Source organism: Equus asinus, chromosome 9 (genome assembly GCF_041296235.1).
Source record: "Equus asinus isolate D_3611 breed Donkey chromosome 9, EquAss-T2T_v2, whole genome shotgun sequence".
In the NCBI taxonomy this organism is placed as follows: domain Eukaryota; kingdom Metazoa; phylum Chordata; class Mammalia; order Perissodactyla; family Equidae; genus Equus; species Equus asinus.
In genome coordinates, this window is record NC_091798.1 from 61,945,284 (window position 1) to 61,967,371 (window position 22,088).

General features: G+C 41.1%; 1 protein-coding gene across 4 annotated transcripts in view; it reads left to right on the plus strand.

Moving 5' to 3' along the window:
- Nucleotides 1-22,088, plus strand: part of MCC (MCC regulator of WNT signaling pathway) — a 405,770-nt gene that overhangs the window by 166,305 nt on the left and 217,377 nt on the right. The window lies entirely within an intron of this gene.

The window sequence follows — 22,088 nt, forward strand, 5'->3', positions numbered from 1 at the left end:
ATAACTTTGTGTTTTCTTATGTCTTTAGGGAAAGTGGGAGGAGGGAGAGGGAGAGAGAAAATGTGTGTAAATGAAGAAACTGAGCAGTGTATTGTACAGAGTTGGTGTCTGATGTTAGACGAGAAAAAATAAGGGTACCTTGAAGCCCTGGGGTGGTCTTTGTAAAATAATCCAAAGTCTAAAAAGGTCAGCTTAAAAAAAAAACAACAAACCAAACACACAGAGCATAATAAATTGGGACCATCTGTTGTTCTACCTGGGGCTGCTTCCTCCGTCTTCTGCCTGTTGCTTATTTAAGAATGCCTTTAAAATGGTGAAGGAGTGCTGCTCGAGTGTCAGATGGCACCGGGGAGGGAGTGCAGAGAGTCCAGGAAGGCCAGGCAGCAGGTTCTGGAGCAAGCATGGGCTGCTGCACAATTCCATACTGGTTAGCCTTTGGGGCAGCATACCTGTGACCACTGTGGCCTTGACATTCTGATCCATGGGGTATGGGATAGGGGCTGGGAGTTAGCTTGCCTTTCTTTTTTTTTAAAGCGGCCAGGTGAAACCAATTTTAGAATGATGTTTTTAAAAAGGATATTTCACTTGAACATATAATAATGTATTACTTGCTTCTTTTAAATCCTTTGATACTTACCTGTCTCTGCATGATCTGATGTTAATCTGTTGTCACAAAGTCTTCTGTGAACCAATCTTAATTGTGGGAAACTTAATCCCTGGGGCCCATTGGAGTCCTTTTTAATCATAGGGACCAAAGAATGTTACCGTTATGAATTGCTAGGGTTTCTCTGGGTGGACAGGTTCCAGCAGAGCTTCCAGACTAAGACAGACTAGGAAGAAGGACCTGGCCACCCACTTCTGAAAAAATTGGCCATGAAAACCCTGTGAGTAGCAGCGGAGCTTGTCTGATGTAGCCCCGGAAGGTGAGAGGATGGCGCGAAAAGACCGGGCAGGGTTCCGCTCTGCTGTCCGCAGGGTCACTAGGAGTCAGAATCAACCCGACCACCCTGAAAACAAAGTGTTTCTTTGTTTTAATGGTGACTTTCTATAAATAACAACAGAACTGTTAATTGGAAATCCCTAAATTGAGCTATGTTTCTAAGTACGAGTCGACGGTTTAAGGCTTTATTTAATTTTTGTTTAAAGTAGAGATGACCAAAAGGCTAATCTGGAGCAACATTTAGCCTGCTGGCCTGGCAGACTCTGATTTGTAATCCAATCTAGTATCAGAGTAAGTATTTTAGCAGAATGGATGAGGGCCTGCTTGTAGCTTCAGGGTGTTCTTGTTTTTTTCTTTAAAGGAGCTCGTTAATCCAACAACCCCCCTGGATGACCTCCTGACTGGAGGCTTGGGTTGCTGGGATGGTCTTAGGTCTTTGCTGCTTTCGGGAAGAGAAGGGAAGGCCGCAGGCCCCGTGAGTGGATCCATCTGCAAGCCGGCATTGCTTCCCCGTGGGTTCCCTTCCCTCCCTCCTCTGGGGTGCTGAAAGCCCGGCTGGGAATATAGGCAGGGTGCAGGGAGGTGTCACAGCCTGGTTTCCGACCCAGAAATGTCATTGAATGCATACATGTTTCCTTAAGCATAAGGTATAACATTCATTCAGAAATGAGTATTTATGGAAATAGAGTTGACTGTGGGAAACTGGATGATGAAAGCTTTCATACTTGGTGATTCCAATAGTCCGGTATTAGGCCCATCACAGGATTGTTGTGTGAACTTGACCGACTGAATGATTGGAAATAGCTTTCAGAGTGCTACTCTGGCCTCAGTTTCATGAGCCTTCAAAGTATCTTTCATCAAAATTAAATGATCCCAGTTTAGTACAGATGCTTCTCTATTGGTTTCCGCCTTTCCGAGGAGGAAGTTGGTCTGCTAAGAATTACACCATTCTTAGCAAAGCAGAGGAAGGAACTGACCAGTTTCTAATGCCCAGAATCTGGTTTATACTCTGCTCTGATTGCTACTACACGTTGTGACAGGCGTCAAGGCTATCAGAGGAAGTAGGTGTTGTCTGATGGAGTGAAGTAAGTCTCCGTGGCACTCTTCAGTGACCTTCTGGAAGTGCCCTGCCCTGCCTTATGTGGCTGGTGGGTGTACAAGGTTGAGTCACTTGTGTGTGCTTGAGAGGCTGGCATTTCTCTGTGCAGAGGTGGAACCCTCCCCCTGTGTGTCTGTGGTACAGATAAACCCTGAGAGCAGCCCATAATTAGGAGTGGAATTTAGGAGAATGACATGATAGGCAGAACTGGGAGGATGAAGAAAGGAAAAAGGGAACAGAGCATATTTCACAGAGGAAGGGCTTCTTAAGTATCCACCCTTGATATTACTCAGTGTTTCCTTTCATCATCGAGTTTATTATTATGGATGAGGAGATTCCTGATCTTATTGCCATGGCCATTTGCGTAGTGTTATTTGCGTTTCTTTACTTGACCCAGTTTAATCATGAAAATGCCCTTATTTGGTCCTGCTGACTCTGTTTGGCACCACTACGTGCTTACTCTCACCCGTCTTTTCTGAAAGTCCTATTGCATTTAGTCTCTACAAGTACATTTTAAGTGCTTTAAAATGTGGCCTTGGGGCCAGCCGGTGGTGCAGCGGTTAAGTACGCACGTTCCGCTTTGGCGGCCCGGGGTTCGCTAGTTCAGATCCAGGGTACGGACGTGGCACCGCTTGGCAAGCCATGCTGTGGCAGGCGTCCCACATATAAAGTGGAGGGAGGATGGGCATGGATGTTAGCTCAGGGCCAGTCTTCAGCAAAAAGAGGAGGATTGGAGGCAGATGTGGCTCAGGGCTAACCTTCCTCAAAAAAAAAAGAAGAAGAAGAAAGAAAAAAAATGCGGCCTCATCTTGTTTCTCACGCTAAAGTTTTTCCTCCCCTACGAGCTTGTAAGTACCCTCAGTGGCTGGGAATGGCTGGTATTTTATGGACTCTTCTGCTGTTCCCCTGTAATAGCTAATACAATATGGGAAAATCAAAGAAGACCCAACTGAGAAATATCCTGTGTGTTGAAGGTGTGACTCAGAACAGAGCACAGAATCCTCAACTCCCAGCTTTGTATAAACTTCTAAGATCTCGTTGCTATTCCACAGTGGTTTCCCTGCAGGCAGCGTTTAGAAAACCCTGAGCAAGTCAGAATCCTCTGATCCCCTTCTGTAATGTGCTGTAGCTCATAACGGAACTCTGCCAGGAGGCGAAAAGGACACATCTTCATGGCATTCCTACTGTTTTCTAGGAACTATGTATTGACTTGGTAATTGGTAATGAGTCAGTTTCCTGCTTTGAAGGAAATGCTGCTTTTCTCTTTCCACTCCAGAAGTTTGTCCAGTGTCACTCTGACCCCCTCACATGCTCTTCTGATAAATACAGTAGATTAAGAGATTCCTTTATTTTCCTTCCGATTATCATGGGATTAATAGTTCTCTCTCCTTAGTTCATTAGTGTTTTCACATTGGTGACATACTAGTAGTAACTTCTTTAAACTATTCCTTGCCCCGTTTCTACAGTCCCTGTTGCTGGCAGCCCCCAAAATCAGCCACCCTGTCAACGTTATTACATTTTTGTGATTTTTGTGCTGCCTACTCACTTGATAGTCAGTGGCTGGGTTCACTTGAGACTGAAAATGTAAATAAAGGACAACAAAGTAAAAGGAATCTAGTCAGAGATGATGGGAGAGTAATGTCCCTTAATTCATTCACTGGAGTGTTTCCTTGCAATCCATGCGTTATCGTATTCATTTTAAAAGAATAATTACTGTATTTTGTTGAAAGAATAGGCTCATAAATTCCAAGAAGTTAATTATATTTTGTTACTGGTGTTGCTAGAATTCTAATAAGCTTATTCCTATTTCTAGGTTAGCTGTTGGAAAAGGGAACATATCCTAACGTGGACAAGTGTATCCTGATAATTAGAAATTACTGAGAAAGAAATAATGATATTTTGTCATTAAGAGAGTTTTCTTACACTTGGTTATGCTAAAATGAGCGTGGTAGAGCCTGATTTTTAAATTGAAGAAGGAAATTAAATTGCTTCTTTATCTTTTTATGTAGGTCTGCCAGGGAAAAGGGGAAGAATCGTGGGAGAGCATATCAACCTGATTGTACTTGCAAGCCCTTCTGAGGTTAAAAAGAAAGAAAGAAAGAAAAAAGAAAATCTGCAGTATTTTAGAGATGACAGCAGAATAAATATGGTCATACCACTAGGCTTACAGTATTAAATAGAGATGATAATGCTGACTCACATTTGAGTGCTGACTGTGTGCCTGGTGTGAATGACAACTTGATACAGAGAGGTTATAGAGCTTGCTCAAGGTCACAGAGTAAGAGGCAGAACCTCGGATAAGTAATCCATACCTAGTTCCCTTTGGTGACACTGAAAAAAGATCAAGATAAAGATAAAATATAAACAAGCTAAAGCCAAACTCTGATTTTTAATGCAGAGAATTGAATTTAAAGTAACTATATTTAAGTTGATCAGTCATATTTGATTATGTAAATACTCTTACTCATTTGAGTTGCTGTTAAGGTAACCAGCTGTCTCAGTTTACCCAAGAATTTCAATGTAAAAACCACAATAGTCCCAGGACCATCTTGTGGCCGAATGGTTAAGTTCAAGCGCTCCGCTTCGGAGGCCCAGGGTTTTGCTGGTTCGGATCCTGGGTGTGGACATGGCACCACTCATCAAGCCATGCTAAGGCAGCGTCCCACGTAGCACAATTAGAAGGACCTGCAACTAGAATATACAACTATGTACTGGGGGCCTTTGGGAAGAAGAAAAGAAAAAAACACAGTAGCCCTGAGCAAACTGGGACAGTTGGTCACCTTATTTCTGGTGTTGATACCAAGTTTTGTTTCTAATTTCACAGTGGGAAATTCTTTACTAAAGCAAGGCTCGCTGATCATAAGAACCCTTTTTCTTTTTTCTTTATAAGCTGGATCTCTTGTCTGTGGTTTTGACTGTCTTCTGTCTAAAATTTGAGCCTGAAGAACATCACGTGTACACGATGCTTAGCACTTACTTAATAATTTGTGAATCCAATGTTCTGGGTAGTTGGTAGAAGAGATAACAATTATGCCTTTCTTAGTGGTGGAGAAACTGAGTCAAGGAAAAGCAAAACATTTCTTCTGGCCGTAGGAATCCACTACAGCTGAGTCAGCGGCATCATATCCTGTGAGTCTGTGCTTGGAGATGTAAACAAGGGCCTCTTAGATAAAAATATTTCCTTCCATTATCTCAAAGTAAACATACTCCATCATTTAAGGGCCCAATTTTAGGTAGTACTGCTGTAATCAATGACTTGGTTAAATTGCTTAGTTAAGCTAAACTAATTGATAGAAAATTTAATGAAGCAAATATTTTTATCCTTATTTTAGCAAACTTAATTTTCCTCAAGGAGAGATTAAATTAAACCCCGATCTGCCCATTTATTATAGGTAGGGGAATTTAAGAGGTAAGGTGAAATAGCTGTCTCTCTGTCAAAGGTTTCTCTTAACAGCTATGTTAGTAGTATTTGGGCCTTTCAATTTACAGAGAAAAGATATACTGGGCTACCTGGAAGACAACGTGTGTGGAAGTTAGGGATGTAGCTCAAGTCACGTGGAATTTGGTTTTGGAATTTCCATTTCTCATCTTTCTAAGCAGAGGCATTGTTACCATGTTCTCTGCTTCATCTAGTAAACTGAAAAGATAAATGGGCCTTGCATCAGAAAACATGAAGCACTTCTCTATCCCATTACGTGGGATAAAAAGAGTCAGAGAGAGGTTTAGGTGGTACAAAAAGAAAGACATTGATATCTAGGGAGCCTGGAATTTTTATTCCATATGAGGTCAGCCATTAGTGACTAGACTTGAATGCTTTATTTTCTTTATCTTTCATTTTGTATGATTCTTGTTTTTTTATAATAACTGAATGAATTTAATGTGTCCCCATGGTAAATTTTGGAATTCTATCAATGAAAGGCTGAGTCCAGCTCCTCAAATCAGTACACTTGCATGGGCTTTCTCCCCACATTCTGTCTCAATTAGCTTAAGTGAATGCTTCCCGTGGTCAGACGTCCGGACACCGATGACCTAAGGCGAACAGCCCTGTTATCCATTACTGACTCTTAGAGTGATTGCATTTGTGACTACTTAGGCTTATTTAAGAAAGGATAAATTGAAATTGCTAAGGAAGGAAGCTGTTTTGTCTTGAATGAGTCGTAAGCAAATTTTTCTAGTGCAAGAGTGATGAAAGCAATCTCGATCTTGCTCCAGTACCCTTTCCTTATTTAGCATCCTAAAATTTGATGTGAATGGAAGCAAATTTTGTTAAACAGCTGTGCTCTTCCCCTGAAACAATTTATGTTCCCTTCCGGCTACGGTTAAGCTTCTTATATGTTTCAAAATTTCAAAAATGTAATTGTGCTTCCAGTAAAATCTGTGGGCATGCTTTGGTGCTGAGCTCTGTGTCCTCCATTCCCTTATCTCTGAACTAAATCTTGCAGTAGTGAATGAAAAATAAAAGCAGTCTGTCAGTGGGGTATTCTTGCTACCCTTCTCGTAATCATCTTTATTGCCATCGTTTCTCCTGATTGCTGCTCTGACATTTCCATGAAAATTACCAAGGGCCGCTGAACTAGATAAATTAGGCCCTTTCTGACCAAATAAAAAACCATTGACATTTTGGCAGTGCTAAACTCATTAACAGTATTAGCCAGGAGTCCTGCTTTTAGTAAAGCTCCATCCTGGGCATGTGACTGTAGGTTGGGGAAGATAAAGACCTTGCAGCTCCTAATTAGCAAGTGTAATAAATGGCAAACAGTTTGTGGGAGTCCCTGAATAACATTAATCCGATTTAGGAAGCTGTCACGATTTAATAATTTGTTTCAGTGTCAATGTGAAAAAACACGTTCTACGGATAGGAAGGAAGTGCTTTTTTGATGTATCATCATTGCAGTAGTTAAATTCAAGAGGTAGGAGTTGAACCACACAAACATTCTTTATCCTTCAGGATTTCTTTGAAAAAGCTTATAGCAAAGAGTTCATTGGCCTCTGGTTCCCCTCAGTAGAGCCTGTTGGAGTCAAAGGGCCTGGTCCCCACCTGGAGAGACGTTGCAGAGCCCTGATGCCAGGAAAGGAGCTAGCCTGCTGGGGCTCCGTGGGTTTTTGGAAGCAGAGTTATGCCTTGTCTCCCTGCAGCTTGCAAAGCAGGTCTGACTTTTGTTTCTGCATCCTTGTCTTCTCTGTCAAATGCTCACCCACCCCATAGTCCTGCTATTTCTACAACTACCTTCACTGTTTCTGATTTTTGCTGCCACTTTGCTGTTGTCCCTTTGGTACCCTTTGCTTCTTCCCTGCATTCTCACCTTTGAGAAAAAAGCTGGCCTTTACAGAAAACAGTCACTTAATATTCCTGTCCTTGTGTTCTGTACTAATCAGTCAGGATACTATTAGGTATAATGGTTGGCTTCTCCAAGCTGGTCTGTCTTACCGGGGGTTCTTTTCCCCTTAGACTCAGTATCTGCAACTATTCTAGAAGCCAAACTAGTTCACAGATAACCAGAGATTAATGGATTATTCTTAAAAAAATCTACTTCCCAAACTAAAGAGTTTTTCTTTTGCTGATAGCTTTTGGGGTTGTTATATTAGACAGTTAAATGGGTGAACTATTATTTCTAGGAGCTCATGGTCTTTGATGGTCGATAAATTTAGCGACACTTTGCATATAACAGTATTGTAGGCCTACCTACTGGATGGAGGGAAGACACAGCAAATGTAACACCATCCAGCTGCCTGAGCTGCCTTTTGACCCTCACTGGGAGACAGAAGGCAAAAGTGTCTTCTCTTGTTATCTAAGGATCAGGTTAGTCATGCAAACTTTTAATGCTGGGTGTTGAGAAAAACAATGTTATGGTTTGGAATGGTCAAAGGAAATTGTTGAAGTGGTGCATCCTGAAGGACTTTACATAAGCAGGAAGAAGGGGTTTCTGGTGGTGCTGGTGCTGTGTATGTGGGTGTGAGAGAGAGATCCAGGGAGAGTTGAACAGATAAGCATGGTTAGATGAGACCTCTAGGCCAAGTGGGAAAGGGTAGAGTTCAGCTTGACTCCTCAGGACCCCTGTGTATGCTGTGCTGAGTTAGGTACTAATATCATCGGCTACTCTATGAAAAGCCATTGCAGAGTTTTAGTAGGAAAATGGTGCTTTGAGGAAGATGAATTTTAAACATACTTGTGTAGGAGTGTTTGGGTAGGAAGATGTGGTAATGCGGGAAAAAAAGTTAAGGAGTTATTCAATAACCCAGGTTTGTAGAGATTAGGCCTGGGTTAAGATGGAAGAAGTGTTGGATGCAAGAGTGACAGAACTGGGTAAGTGAGAGATTGTGAAGGGAAAGAGTCGAGAGGAGTTGAAGATATAGCTGGACTCTTTTTTTCCTTCGTTATCCATTCTACTTTATTTCGTTCTACTTTAAGATGAGTTCTGTTCGGCAGACATATCTTATTTATTAGATGTGACATGTACATACAAAATTATTTTTAATAGCTTTATTGAGAGATTCATATATGATACAATTTATCTGTTTAAAGTATACAATTTGATGGTTTTTGTATATTCACAGGACTGTGTAACCATCACCACAATCTAATTTCAGAACATTTTCATCATCCCTGCAAGAAACCCCGTTAGCAGTCCCTCCCTGCCCCTGACCCTTCTCAGCAACTATAATCCACTTCTGTTACGACGGCTTTCCCTGTTCTGGAAATCATACAACATGTAGCCTTTTGTGATTCGCTTCTTTTGCTTAGCATCATGTTTTCAAGTTTCATCCATGTTGTAGCATGTCTCAGCATGTAGCTGGGTTTTGATTTGGCTGTTATATGGGTGAGAAATGGTGCCCCTGACAGAAAGAAGCTCGGAAGTTGAGTGGCGTGCCTCACCTGTTGGATGGGAACGGTAACGCCGCCCTCTTTACTTCCCAAAGTTATTCTGAAGATCAGATAATGTGTATGAACATTTATTTATCTTATATAAACTTAGAGGTTTCTATGGCATATTTTGCTGAAGAGAAGACGAGCTTTAGGGATAAAGGGATAAAATTTAGACATCATTACATTTGGGTTGACGGTAGCACATGTGTGAGTTGCCAATCTGAAGAGCCTCATGGGAGGTCACACTTGTTGGGTCAGTGGTTGAGTCTGAGAGCTGATGAGATTCTCCAGGGCAGAGGGTGGAGGGAGAGCAGAGGGCTGAGCTCTGGAGAAGACCTGTTGTGGGAGGGTAGGAAGAAAAGAGCTACAGAGAGAGAGGCTTGGGATACATGGGAGCGCGAAACCTGTTCTGCTGAAGTGGTGTAATAATGCAATCATTGCTAAGTTCTCTCAATTAGCTAACTGTTGGCCAGGTCATGTCTGTGCATGTTTCTCTGACTCAATTTATTATTGGCCCAAGCTCACTTGCTCGCTGGTCAGTAACTTACACCCTTATTTAAAAAAATAATAAAAGTGAAACAAAACAACAAAGTTCCCTGGGCTTTGAATGTGACCCGGATGCCCAGCTAAGATTTCACTACCTGATCTGTTGGCTTGAGCTTGACACCTGATCTGTTAGGTTTTTTTGTGTGTACATGATAGTTAGCTCCCTTGCTGGGATGTTGAAGATCACCTAGATGCAACTAGATGTGCAAAAAGACTTCGTAAGTGCAAAGATGCTTTTAACTGTAGGGGAGTGGTGCCGGCCCATCTGCTGCCCGTCCTGCTCCCAAATGAGTGCAAATAAAGCCAGATATAAGATAGTGGGGATTTCCCAAGGACTTGCTCTGGCTGATTCATAAGAAGCCCTGCTGTGTTGTGTAACACATTTGTAAATGGTGTCATTGATTGTTGCTGGGCAAACAAGAGTCCCACTTCGGGAGAGAACATTTAGTCTGACTTTTTTTCCTGCATAGATTTTTTTCAGGGGAGGTGGGGATTTTTTTGTGGTGGTGATAGGAGTGTGTGTGTGTGTGTGTGTATGTTGAGAAGGTTGAGTGGGAGAGGGCAAACAAGCAAAAAGAAATATAGATGGAAGGTGGAGGTGGTCGTGACTTAAGCTGGAACCCAAAAGTCTAGATATATTCCAGGTTTCCAGGAGAAGGAGTGAAGCAAAGGCGAGGCAAAAAGGAAAACCCGTTTTTCCTGGAGTTTGGTGGGGGACCTTGGGGTTTTGTTTTTGTTTTTGATGAGGAAGATTGGCGCTGAGCTAACATCTGCGCCAATCTTCCTCTAGTTTGTATGTGGGATACCTCCACAGCACAGCTTGATGAGTGGCATGCAGGTCTGTGCCCCAGATCTGAACCCGAGAGCCCCAGGCCACCAAAGCGGAGCGCGTGAACTTAACCACTATGCCACCGGGCCACCCCCAACCTTGGATTTTAGTAAAAGTTGAAATCAAATGCCTGAGATTGCCCTGTACTGAGAGAACCTTATTAGACTTGTCTTTGGAAGCACATTTACTGTCTTTCTTCCTAAATTCGTATAGCTTGTTCTCCCTGCTGATAGGAAAGTGGATCCTTAAAGATTGTTTATCCAGGTCTCCCCCTCCTCATTTTCTAGGAGCCACCCTGCACTCCATTCATACTACTGCACTGGGCCCTGTAAAGTTGGCCTTTCTCCTGGGCATTTGGAAATGGAGTATGTTCCATTCCTCGTCTGATTGTCTCTGAAACAGGGGCGATGTAACTCTGGTGGCGTAGGAACTGGGAAGGGTTGATCTGCAGATGAAGGAGATGTGCAGACAAGGGCAAAATCAAGAGATGTGCTCACGTTCCTGCATGGAGCCTGCCAGCTCCTGGAAACCCCTGTGTACTTATAACCAATGAAAAGGGAGCTGGTTCCCTTTTTTGCTTAAACTGTCTCAAGTGGTTTTGGGAACTTGCAACCTAAGGAGCCCTCACTAACTAGTACAGAAGTTAAAAGCAGCCTGAGATTTTTACAGCTGCTACGAAGCCCTATGACAAGGTAAAGTAGAGGATGGAAGTAGGGGACTGAGTTATGGAAAACGTGACCCCATAGAGAGAGCTGCTCTGTCCTTCCCTGAGTACAGACATGGAAGTTGGGCACTCCCGGTGACGACATAGCCTTGCTCTGAACTCAAAGAAGGAGCATTTGTTAAAGGTACCAGGTTGGAATAGAATAACCAACATGCTGCTTTTCAGTACAATTATCTGCCTCCAGGATTAATTTTCTAAGAGTCTCAAAATGCTCAGAGGCCTGTAGGACTTGGGCCCAGAGCAGGGGAAGGCACACATTTTCTGTAAAGGGCCAGATAGTAAATATTTTAATTTTTGTGGGTCATGTGGTCTCTGTTGCAACTACTCTGTCATCCTAGAGTAAGCGCGGTTAAAGACAACATGTAAACAAGCGGGCATAGCTGTGTTCCAGCACAACTTTGTTTACTAACACTGAAATTTGAATTTCATGTAATTTTTGCTTATCATGAGATATTCTTCTTCTTTGTTTTTTTTTCCCAACCATTTAAAACCATAGGGGCTGGCCCAGTGGCATAGCAGTTAAGTTTGTGCACTCCATGTTGGCGGCACAGGGTTCGCCAGTTTGGATCCTGGGTACAGACGTATGCACCACTCATCAAGCCATGCTGTGGCGGCATCCCACATACAAAATAGAGGAAGACTGGCACAGATGTTAGCTCAGTGACAATTTTCCTCAAGCAAAAAGAGGAAGATTGGCCACAGATATTAGCTCAGGGCCAGTCTTCCTCACACACACACAAAATGTAAAAATCCTTCTTAGCTTGTAGTCCATACAAAAGTGCACAATTTGGTAGATTTGGCCCACAGGCCATAGTTTGCAGATCCCTAGAGTGTGGCATGGAAGCAAAGGACCCCTGTGATTTTGTAATAAATAGCTCAGGTGAATGAGAACAGCTTTGATCAAGTGTGAGTCCCTGAATAGTTTAACTTTTTCTTTAACCCCCGAGACCTCTGTAAGATAGCTGGCTGGTGTTGTAACTAACCCTTGAGATAGAGGAGAGATTTTGTGTTCGGTGAACTAGGTTTAGAACTCGGAGCTAATAATTACCAGAGCAGCCTTTTAGGTGCTTGACCCGTGACTGAGGCCCTCTGCTCGTTGTACCAACAGAGCAGTTTCCACGTGTAAATGGAGAAATCAAGGCTCCTGGAACATTGGGTAACGCTTTATGCAAAGCTCAGATTAGAATTACAGAGTTTTAGTTTTTCTAATCTGTAGTTTAGCCACTCAAATCCACACTTCCCCTGCTCAATAGCTGAAAGATCTGAGTATATTGTTTTTAAAAAAATTTTATTGAGGTGTAATTGATAGACAATGAAGTGCATATGTTTAAGGTGTGTAACTTGAGAACTTTTTTTTTTTAAGGTTTTATTTTTTTCTTTTTTCCCCCAAAGCCCCCCCAGTACATAGTTGTATGTTTTTTTAGTTGTGGGTCCTTTCAGTTGTGGCCTGTGGGATGCTGCCTCAGCAAGGCGTGATGAGCGGTGCCATGTTGGTGCCCAGGATCCAAACCGGTGAAACCCTGGGCTGCCGAAGTGGAGTGTGCCAGCTTACTGGCCCCCGGAGAAGTTTTGATATATGTATACACCCATGGTATCATTACAACAATCAAGACACTGAACATATCCATCACCCCTGAAAGTTTCCTCTCACCTCCCCTGTCTCCCCATTTCCCTTCTTTGTCCTAGACAGTCACAGATCTGCTTTCTGTCACTGTAGATTAGTTTTCACTTTATTGAATTTTATTTAAATGGAATCTTACAGTATGTACTATTGTTTTGGTCTGGCTTCTTCAGCATAATGATTTTAAGATTCATCCATGTTGCGTATATCAATAATTCCTTCCTTCTTATTACGAGTAGTATTCCATTATATGAATGTACCACAGTTTGTTTTATCTATTCATCGACTGATGGAGGTTTGAATTGTTTCCACACTTTGGACATTACAAATCAATTTGCTGTTAATGTTTGTGTATAGGTCTTTTTATGGACAGGTGCTGTCATTTCTCTTGGGTAAATACCGAGAAGTGGAATAGTTGGTCACATGGAAGGTATACGCTTAACTTTTTAAGAAACTCCTCAGCTGTTTTCCAAAAAAGTTGTACCATTTCACATTCCCACCAGCACTGTAGGAAAGTTCTGGTTCCTCCACATCCTCACCAACTAGGTGTGCTGGTTTTAGGAAGCAGTTTTAGTGGTCATTTGCCTTATAAACTCTCTTAAATATGGAAAATCACATTCTTGAGGATCACTTAATTTTTGTTTCCAAGGAATACTAATATCTCGCACCCCTTTTCCTTCCCAGAATATCCTTGTAAAATGAAGAATTTAAGGACCAATAAGATGCATGACTTAGGCAAAGTCAGGTGGTTTGGCTTTCAGTCTGACCAGGGTTGTTTTTTTCTTTTTTTCTGCTTCCTTTTAAATATAAGCTGACTGGTTTTCTTTCCTTTTTTTCCTTTTTTCCTTCCTTCGGTTATTTTGCTTTTGCCATGTTGAAGTGCGAGGTTTGTGTCTTGATCCGTGTGGAATTGGTATGCGAGAGTCAAGCTGTTTTCTGCCAAACCGTGAATGTCTCAGGAAAATTAAGATGCTCCTGGAGATAACCTCTTAGGTAATAGCTGTATTATAGCTTTTACTTTTCAGAGTGGCTTCCCTGCGATAAAATTATTGCAGTCTTTTTTGCCCTGTTCTCAGAGTTCTGTTACTCTGAGAAATGAAATGTTGCTTGAAAATGTGTGCATCTCAGTAGGAGAGTTTTAAACAATCTCAAAGAGCCATGTTTTAACAGTGCCAATTTTGCAGCTTACTAGGCAGAGTTTTGTTGCATTGAACCCGTAGCTCTTCAGCTGTCCAAGTGAATCAGGGCCACTATTGATTAATCAATAGAAACCCAGCTATGATTCTTTGGTATGGTGGCCAATGTCTGGTCCTGAATTAATGTACTGAGAAGGTGTCTCCTCTTGTACATTCCATTTCCTTGTCTTTTGCCTTCAGCTTCCGTTCCCTTTCAGGGTCTTCTCTGTCACAGTCACTTAGATTTAGCTGCATTCTCCCCTAACTAGTCAAGTTGGAAAGCTGTCTGCCCTCTCTGACTCTAGCAGATGCTGCTAAACTGTTCATTGTCTTCGAAGAGACATCAACACTCTCATTGTGAGGGCCAGTCTCTTTGTTTGTCCTTTTCTGACTGGGGAACACGTTCTCTCTACCAGGTGAAGAACTAGAGATTCATGGTTTTTCACCAGCTCCTCTCTGCCAGGGTGGTGGGGATAGTGATGGTTGCTGTACAGACTCATTGATGGTGCCATGAGGCAAATTGAAGACCGAAATAGGCTTTCTTGAAGAACATAGATAGAGAATAGAAAAATACACAAGGAGGAAAAAGCATTTCTCAAACTGAATTTTGGAAAATGTGTCAGAATTCTAAGCTTGTTACTCATATAAACTTGGTGGCTGTGTTAGTCTTTGTTGCTTTCTGTATGTACGTTGAACCCTGTGCAAGGTCGTGTTGGCTGAAGTGATTTAGAGCAGTGGTTCTCAAGGTGTGGCTCCTGAACCAGCAGTATTGACATTATGGGAGAACTTGTTAGAAACGCAAATTGTTGGGCCCCATTCCTGGCCTACTGAATCAGAAAATCAGGGGCAGGCCCAGGAATTTTTTTTAACAGGCCCCCAGGGTGATTCTGGTACACACCAGCGTCTGAGAACCACTTGTTCAGTGCCAAACCTGTGTTTGGATCCTGCTATTTCTTAAAAGTTAAGTGGGAACTAGTTCCTTTTTCTTCAGTTTCTTATTTTTTTTTTTTTTGAGGAAGATTTACCCTGAGCTAACTACTGCCAATCCTCCTCTTTTTGCTGAGGAAGACCAGCCCTGAGCTAACATCGAGCCCATCTTCCTCTACTTTCTATGTGGGACGCCTACCACAGCATGGCTTGCCAAGCAGTGCCATGTCTGCACCCGGGATCCGAACCGGCGAACCCCAGGCCGCTGAGAAGCAGAACGTGGGAACTTAACTGCTGCGCTGCCGGGCTGGCCCTCCTTCAGTTTCTTTATTTCTATAAAAAGATGATTACCATCTCTGTCTTTCAAAGGTCACTATGGGGATTGAGACAATGTATATAAATATTTGCTCTTAAGTACTCAGTAAACAATAACTGTTGGTATTTGGTACCATCTTTTAAAAGGCGTGGTGATAGACCATGAGAAGATAAAAAGCATAAATGGTGGGCTCTGCCATGGAGAGTTTGCAGTGAAGAGGTGACATATAAATGATTATCTGACCAAAATAAGGGCTAAGCCAAAGGTATTTTCCTTGACTTTTTTTCCTTTCTACCTGATAGCAAATGTGATAGTTGAAGAAAGTAGAAGTGGTAATATGCCTAGAGTCACGGAATTGACATGAGTTTTGCTGGAAATCTGTTGGACTTGTGTTCATCGTCATGTGCTAAAGAGGTTTCAGGAGCCTGAAAGTGCGGAGCATCCTAGAACTGCCTTTGTTTCAGGAAATTTTAGAGAATAGGCCTGTAGTTTGCATGGGCTTTGTCCTTTAAAAAAGCTGTTGAGACATAATTGAAAAATTTATTGCTTTTGAGTTGGTAAGGGATTGGTTATTAGGTCTTTGCAATTCTTCCCCCCCCCCCCAGTTTTATTGAGATATACTTTCAATTTTTTTTTTTTTGAGGAAGATTAGCCCTGAGCTAACATCTGCCACCAATCCTCCTCTTTTTGCTGAGGAAGATTGGCCCTGAGTGAACAACTATACCCATCTTCCTCTATTTTATATGTGGGATGCCTGTCACAGCATGGCTTGATAGTTGTGCTACATCCGCGCCTGGGATCTGAACCGGTGAACCTGGGCCACCGAAGCAGAATGTGCAAACTTAACCACTACACCACGTGGCCAGCCCCTACTTTCAATTCTTTATTAGCAGACGGATAGACCTTTGAATTTTTTTTTTTTTTTGAATAACCGGGGAGCTTTGTGTATACTTCAGTAACATTAAATGATGTTGTCAAACATCATACTTTGAAAATAGGTTCAGAAGTATACAGCATTGCATAAATTCTTTGTAATAAAAGAGGGTAATTAGAAATGTCTTGGATTTTGGACAAAACCCATTTGTTCTGCAAAATCTCGAAAGGACAGCCTTTGGAAAAGAATGTATAAAAATGCATGCTGCTTCTTACCTCCTGTGCCAAAAGACAGAGCCTCATTTCTTCCATGTTGGGTGGAATAGAATAGAATTTGTCTCATACATCGTTGTCTGTGTCAGTGATGCTGAACTCAAGTTTTTTTGTTTTTAAATTTAAATCTGACTTAAAGATAGATGATAATATTTGTCTGTTTGTCAGCCTCTCCCATTAGTGTTAATATTTGGTATTAATGAGTCTCTATTTGTAAATTCTTTTAAAGGAATAGATATTTGCCTGCTGCTTAAAAAAAATGTTTTGGGTTTGGTTTTGTGGCTGTTTTGTCTAATACAGAAAAACCTCACAAAGAGATATCCAAACTTTTTAAAGTATAGTTGATACCATAAGATATAAGCAAATTTTGTTCCTTTTTTTCCATTTAACATTATATCGTGAGCATTTCCCCATTCCATTAAATTATTTATAAACAGTATAATGGCTGCATAATTTCTCATAAGGATGTAGCCTAACTTAGTCTCTTTTTGAACACTGAAGCTGTTTGATATTTTCTCAGAAATAAATGAGGATCCTGTCACTTCACGAGAAACACCTGACAGTCATATGTTGCCAGTAATAAAATTGGAGCTGTCTAGTGAAAATTGGAATTTAGGAAAACTTGTATTTGCAACCCTGTGCTTGACAGCTTCCCAATACCTAAAGACATTTTTTATAAAACCAATGGTAATATTAACGAATGTGATTTTTTTTTGTATTTTCCAAAGAAATGTGTCAGCATTTGGAATATCTGCATAATTCATTGAGCCAGGATTTTCCAGAATCGCACATGGGTAAAAGATCCTTTCAAAGTACAAGATGCACCATTGGATTTTAATGTAACAGAGTAGAGAGAGTTTGTTTTAGATTCTACACTGCGATTAACTTTCAAGAAACTACTCCCATGAAATTGTATACACTCTTCAAGGTGGATATATTAAATATGCCCAGCTTTTTGTATGTCAATCATCGGGAACTACCAAAGAAGAATATTCATAATTATCTGAAAAGGCTGTTAAAGTACCCCTCCATTTTCCAGCTGTATAGCTGCACGAGGCCAGATTCTCTTCAGGTACTTCAGCCTAAACAACATATCACAACAGATTGCATGCAGAAGCGGGCATGAGACCCTACTATTTTCTTTAAGCCAGGCATTTAAGAGATTTGCAAAATGCAAAATAATGCCATTCTTCTTGCTAAATTTTTTTCTTTTGGAAAATAGACTTTTCATAAAAAGTATTTAAATTACTATGTAATCTTAAAAATTATTTTTAAATGAATAAGTATTTTTAAAATTTCTTAATTTTGAATACAGTGAATAGTGATACGTATAACCCACATAGCAAAAGCTCTTTGAGGTCCTTAATAATTTGAATGTAAAAGGGTCCTGAGACCAGAAAGTTTGAAAACCACTTGGTTAGATGAATTTCTGTATTTAAAGAGTCTTTTCCGAAGTTGGATGTCATTGGTTCCTGTTTGTACTCTCGAATATGTAATGAATTCAGGCCACCTTGAAAGATAATGTTCATTAATCAACTAAATTATTCTTTCTCTGTCTTTTCTAGAGTCATTTTATAGTTAGAACTCATTTATACATTTTGCTCAAGGTGAGGCTTGACTTTTCCTAAAAATCATATTTACCTGAGTGGAATATTGCATTCTGTGGTACCCAGAACAGTGTCACATGTATAAAATAGTTTCACTTTTATTGTGAAGGTTAGTGTTTTCTTTCTAAAGGGGAAAAATAATAGCCACGTGCTTCCTCCCTCCCCCCAAGTTGAAGCTGATTCCTGGGGATAAGGAAACAAGTGGCTTCACAGCTATCTTTGCAAATGGCTTTTGAAGCATATTAACAGCAACATGCTTTCCAATTAATTTTGTTTTTGTGTCGTAAATGATAATGAGTCTATTAAACGCCTTGGGGGTGGGAGTGGAGTTCATTACCTGGCAACTTTCTGTCTTTTCAAAGGCTCTCTCCTAACCCGGTAAAGTAGATTTAGGGATTAGATGTCAGGGCTGACTGATTTTGAAGGACAGTCTTGATTTCTGAGTAGTATTTGGTATTTGGCTAACTGAGAAAGATGGCAATGTTCATTTTTTGACTGTTTCAGTTGGGATTCATCTGTAACAATGGGACGTCTCACAACTGACTGAGAATGGAAAATAAACGTGTTTCTCTCTAATGGAGTTACTTTCATTGTTCCTTCGCAGGTGGAGGAGTACCTTTCTAAGACAGCGTTTATTTGGCTTCAATTATTGGAGAGTATTTAACAAGAATGGGGTTTTGTGGGGGTTTTTTGTCTTGCTTCCTGCTATTGTAAATCATAGAAATGTGGGTGGTTTTAAAATAAAACACCTTTTAAACCTTTTGCTCCAAGCGCATGATATATCCTACAAGTTAAATAGATCACTTGAGGATCTTTTAGTCTAAGAATTTTAATGGATAGCAAAAAGCATAATTATGTGGTCAAGCAGAGTAGTACAGCCTCTTAATTTACTGTCAAATTACTTTTAAAAGTTTTAATTAGCATAATTAAGTAGAGTAAGTGATAAGATATATTATTTTATGTATTTTTATATGTGTTCTCTCCTTGAGTCACTGCATTTAACAGGAGCCTTTCAATTTAATGACCTCCTCTAACGCAGGCCAGGTGCGAGCACAAGTCCTGACAATGTAGATTAGTGCCACCACAAACGAAGCTGTTTCCAACCTCACCTGAGTCCCCAGTGCTCCTAAGCAGTTCTTTCTATTTGTCCTAGTCTCTTGGCTTGCAAATATTTTGACTGCCACTCACAGAAAGCACATTTTACCTCATGATTCCATATACACATAAACATATGATATATTAATTTTATTGTATACAATGATTGCCTTTACTGTATGCAGTGTATTGTGATTTTCATTCCCTTTTTAAAACCTATTGATTTCAGCACCTCTTACAACCAGCTCATTGAAAAACACTGTCTTGGATAACTCTCTCTGCCATTCACCTCAATGGTTGTTCGCTGTCTTTTTCTACTCTCCTATCTGATCACCTCTGACAATGTCAGCAGATGCCCTGGCCTCCTGCTTTAGAGAGCCATTGAGTTCTGACTTCTCAGCTTATCACCAACCTGCAGGTTTCTTCACTGGTACCATCCATCCATCTGTCCTCTTTCTCTTAATGGAAGAGGTTTCCTTTTTCCACGCATCCTCTAGATACTACTCTTTGAACTCTAGTCCCACATGACTGGAAATGGTGCCTGGAGTATATGCCCAAAGCCCATGGATTTTGAAATTGAACATGCTCAGCTGCACAAATCCCCAGCTCCCTATGTATCTTGATACCACAAACTTCCGGTAATCTCTACCAACAAGATAGAGGGGAAAAAGGGAAAAAGAGGTGAGTTTGTGACAACCACATGCTGCCACCAGATACAAGAAGAGAGTAAGGGAGCACGTTAACCTCCTGCTAGTTCTCACCTCCTGCTTGAGAGAGATGAATTGAAATTAGTCACCTTGGAGAAAGCAAGGAAGGTTGTAATCTGGCTCTCAGAATGATTTCTGAGTTTTGCTTTACTAGCATTTTCTGCAAAATAAGCAAAAAGCTGGTAAGGTGTAAAAATAAAGTAAAAACTGGTATTAACCCAGATTTGAAGGCCGCCATGACTCTTTTGTCAGACTTGAGGCTACAGGAAGTGTCCGTGTCAGGTTCAGAGTGAGTGGCAGTGTCTCTAGTAATTGTATTATTCTTAACTTGATCTCAAACCTGAGCTCTCCTAAATTCTTAATTTCAGTAGTGATACAACTATCTACCTAAATGTACAGGTAGACAAGTTCAAGTTCCTTGAGTATGCCATATTGTATCTTGCTCTAGACCTTTGCATATTCTGTTCTCTCTGTCTGGAGAACCCATCCCAACTGCATCTGATGTTTCCTAGGGCTCCTTCCCTGATACCCTCTGAGTCCCTGCTTTGAATTTCCACAGTGCTCTCCCATTTCCGCTTCCTAGGACTCAGTATAATATGTTGTAATAGTTTGTTGACTCCTCCCTGTCTGAACCTTTACTCTCTCCCTTGGCCTCAGTAGATATGAGCCCTTTGAGGAGGGCAGGTATTCTCTTATTTTTCAGAATGTCCACAACACCTGGCACAGCATCTGGCATAGCAGGTGCTCATTTAATATTGTTAAATGAATGAAATAAGCAGTGCTGGGGTGAGGATAAGCTTTGATTCAGAGCAGTGGTGTTATCTAGTTGCCTCTTGCGTGGAAACTGGGGAGAACCAGGAATAACTCTACTAAAGAGAACAGGGTTGGCACAGCTAAACAACATGCTGGTTTCTTTTGAATTAGAATCTTTCATTTGGATTCAATTTATTTGGGGTCTGGTGAATTCTCAGAACAACAGACATACCCAGTTTAAAATGTAGATTCATTCAAGGCCAATATTATTTTGGCTTACCTGTGCCATTGTTCAGTGAATAATTAAAGAGTTTACTGGTAAATAAAATGTTGATGTGGCTAAATCAGACCAACAGGCACTCTTGAATTTTAGAATTTGTTGTATTTTGAAATATTAATAGATTGATCTAAATTACTTTTTTCACTATGCTTGCGTAACACAATCCCATACTTTGACGATATTTTAAGTGTTTGTAAACTCTCTGATCCATTTTACTGGGGCCCACTAGGACAAATGTGGTGTCTTGTTAGGCTGGTGTCCCATATTCAGCACAGGAGTTAATGTGTGGTTGGAGCCAAGTAAGTATTTAAATGAAAGCTCTGTGAGACCCTACACAACATCCTACTCCTTCTGAGGCTCAAGATAACAGATCTGGTCTTTGACTGGCTCTTTTTTTCCTCCTGAAGCAAAGTGCAAAGAAAGAGGATATATATATTAGTCAGATCTTTCTTACTGATGGCAGAAATCCAACTCAAACTGGGTTTCATTCAAAATGGAAAGTTGATTCCTTGCTTCAGTTAGGAATGCATTACCCAGCAATAACGAATATGCAACTAACGTCTTTTTTTTTCAAGATTGGCACCTGAGCTAACAACTGTTGCCAATCTTTTTTTTTCTTTTTCTCCCCAAATCGCCCCAGTACATAGTTGTATATTCTACTTGTGGGTCCCTCTAGCTGTGGCATTTGGGATGCCGCCTCAACATGGCCTGATGAGTGGTGCCATGTCTGCACCCAAGACCCAAACTGGTGAAACCCTGGGCCACCGAAGTGGAGCATGAGAACTTAACCACTAGGCCACGCAGTCCGGCCCGGCAACTAACATCTTAAGTAGACAGGGGATTAGCTTTCTCCTGTAATAAGAAGCCTGAAAGAAGACCATCCAAGGCTGGTATAGGCTCATGGAAGTAATTTTGGACCTTCTGTCCTCCTGCCCCACCATTCTTAATATGTGGCTTTCATCCTCAATCACAAAAAGGCAGGAAAAACAGGGAAGGGAAAAGGGCAAGCCTTTCTCTTTAGCAAGTCTTGGCTTTTTTATCCTAAAGGAAACCACCCCAAGGACTTTGGTGGCTCATATTTCCTTGACTCTCACTGTGGTCAGGTTGCAAAGGAGGTTGAGAAATCAAGGTTGGGAAATGGAGGTTTACTCAGCCAACAAACAGCATTTTTCACACTCTTACATTGGGAAAATCCAAGGAGATGGTTTGCTTTTTGTCTTGGTTGGATCCAGAGGTTCAGATACCTCTCTTAAAGTGGTGTCCAAAAATTTGAATGGCCCGTAAAGATGGGATACTATGTGACTATGTAGGCTACTTGAAGGAAGATATTCTGAGCATCTAAGTAAAATTGTCTCTTTGTGTGTGGTCAGCTGCTTAGAATCATGGCACACTTTTCTTTGCTTCTTGCACACTTTTGTTTGCTTCTTGCTTCATGAACACTTTTGGACCTTGACGTTC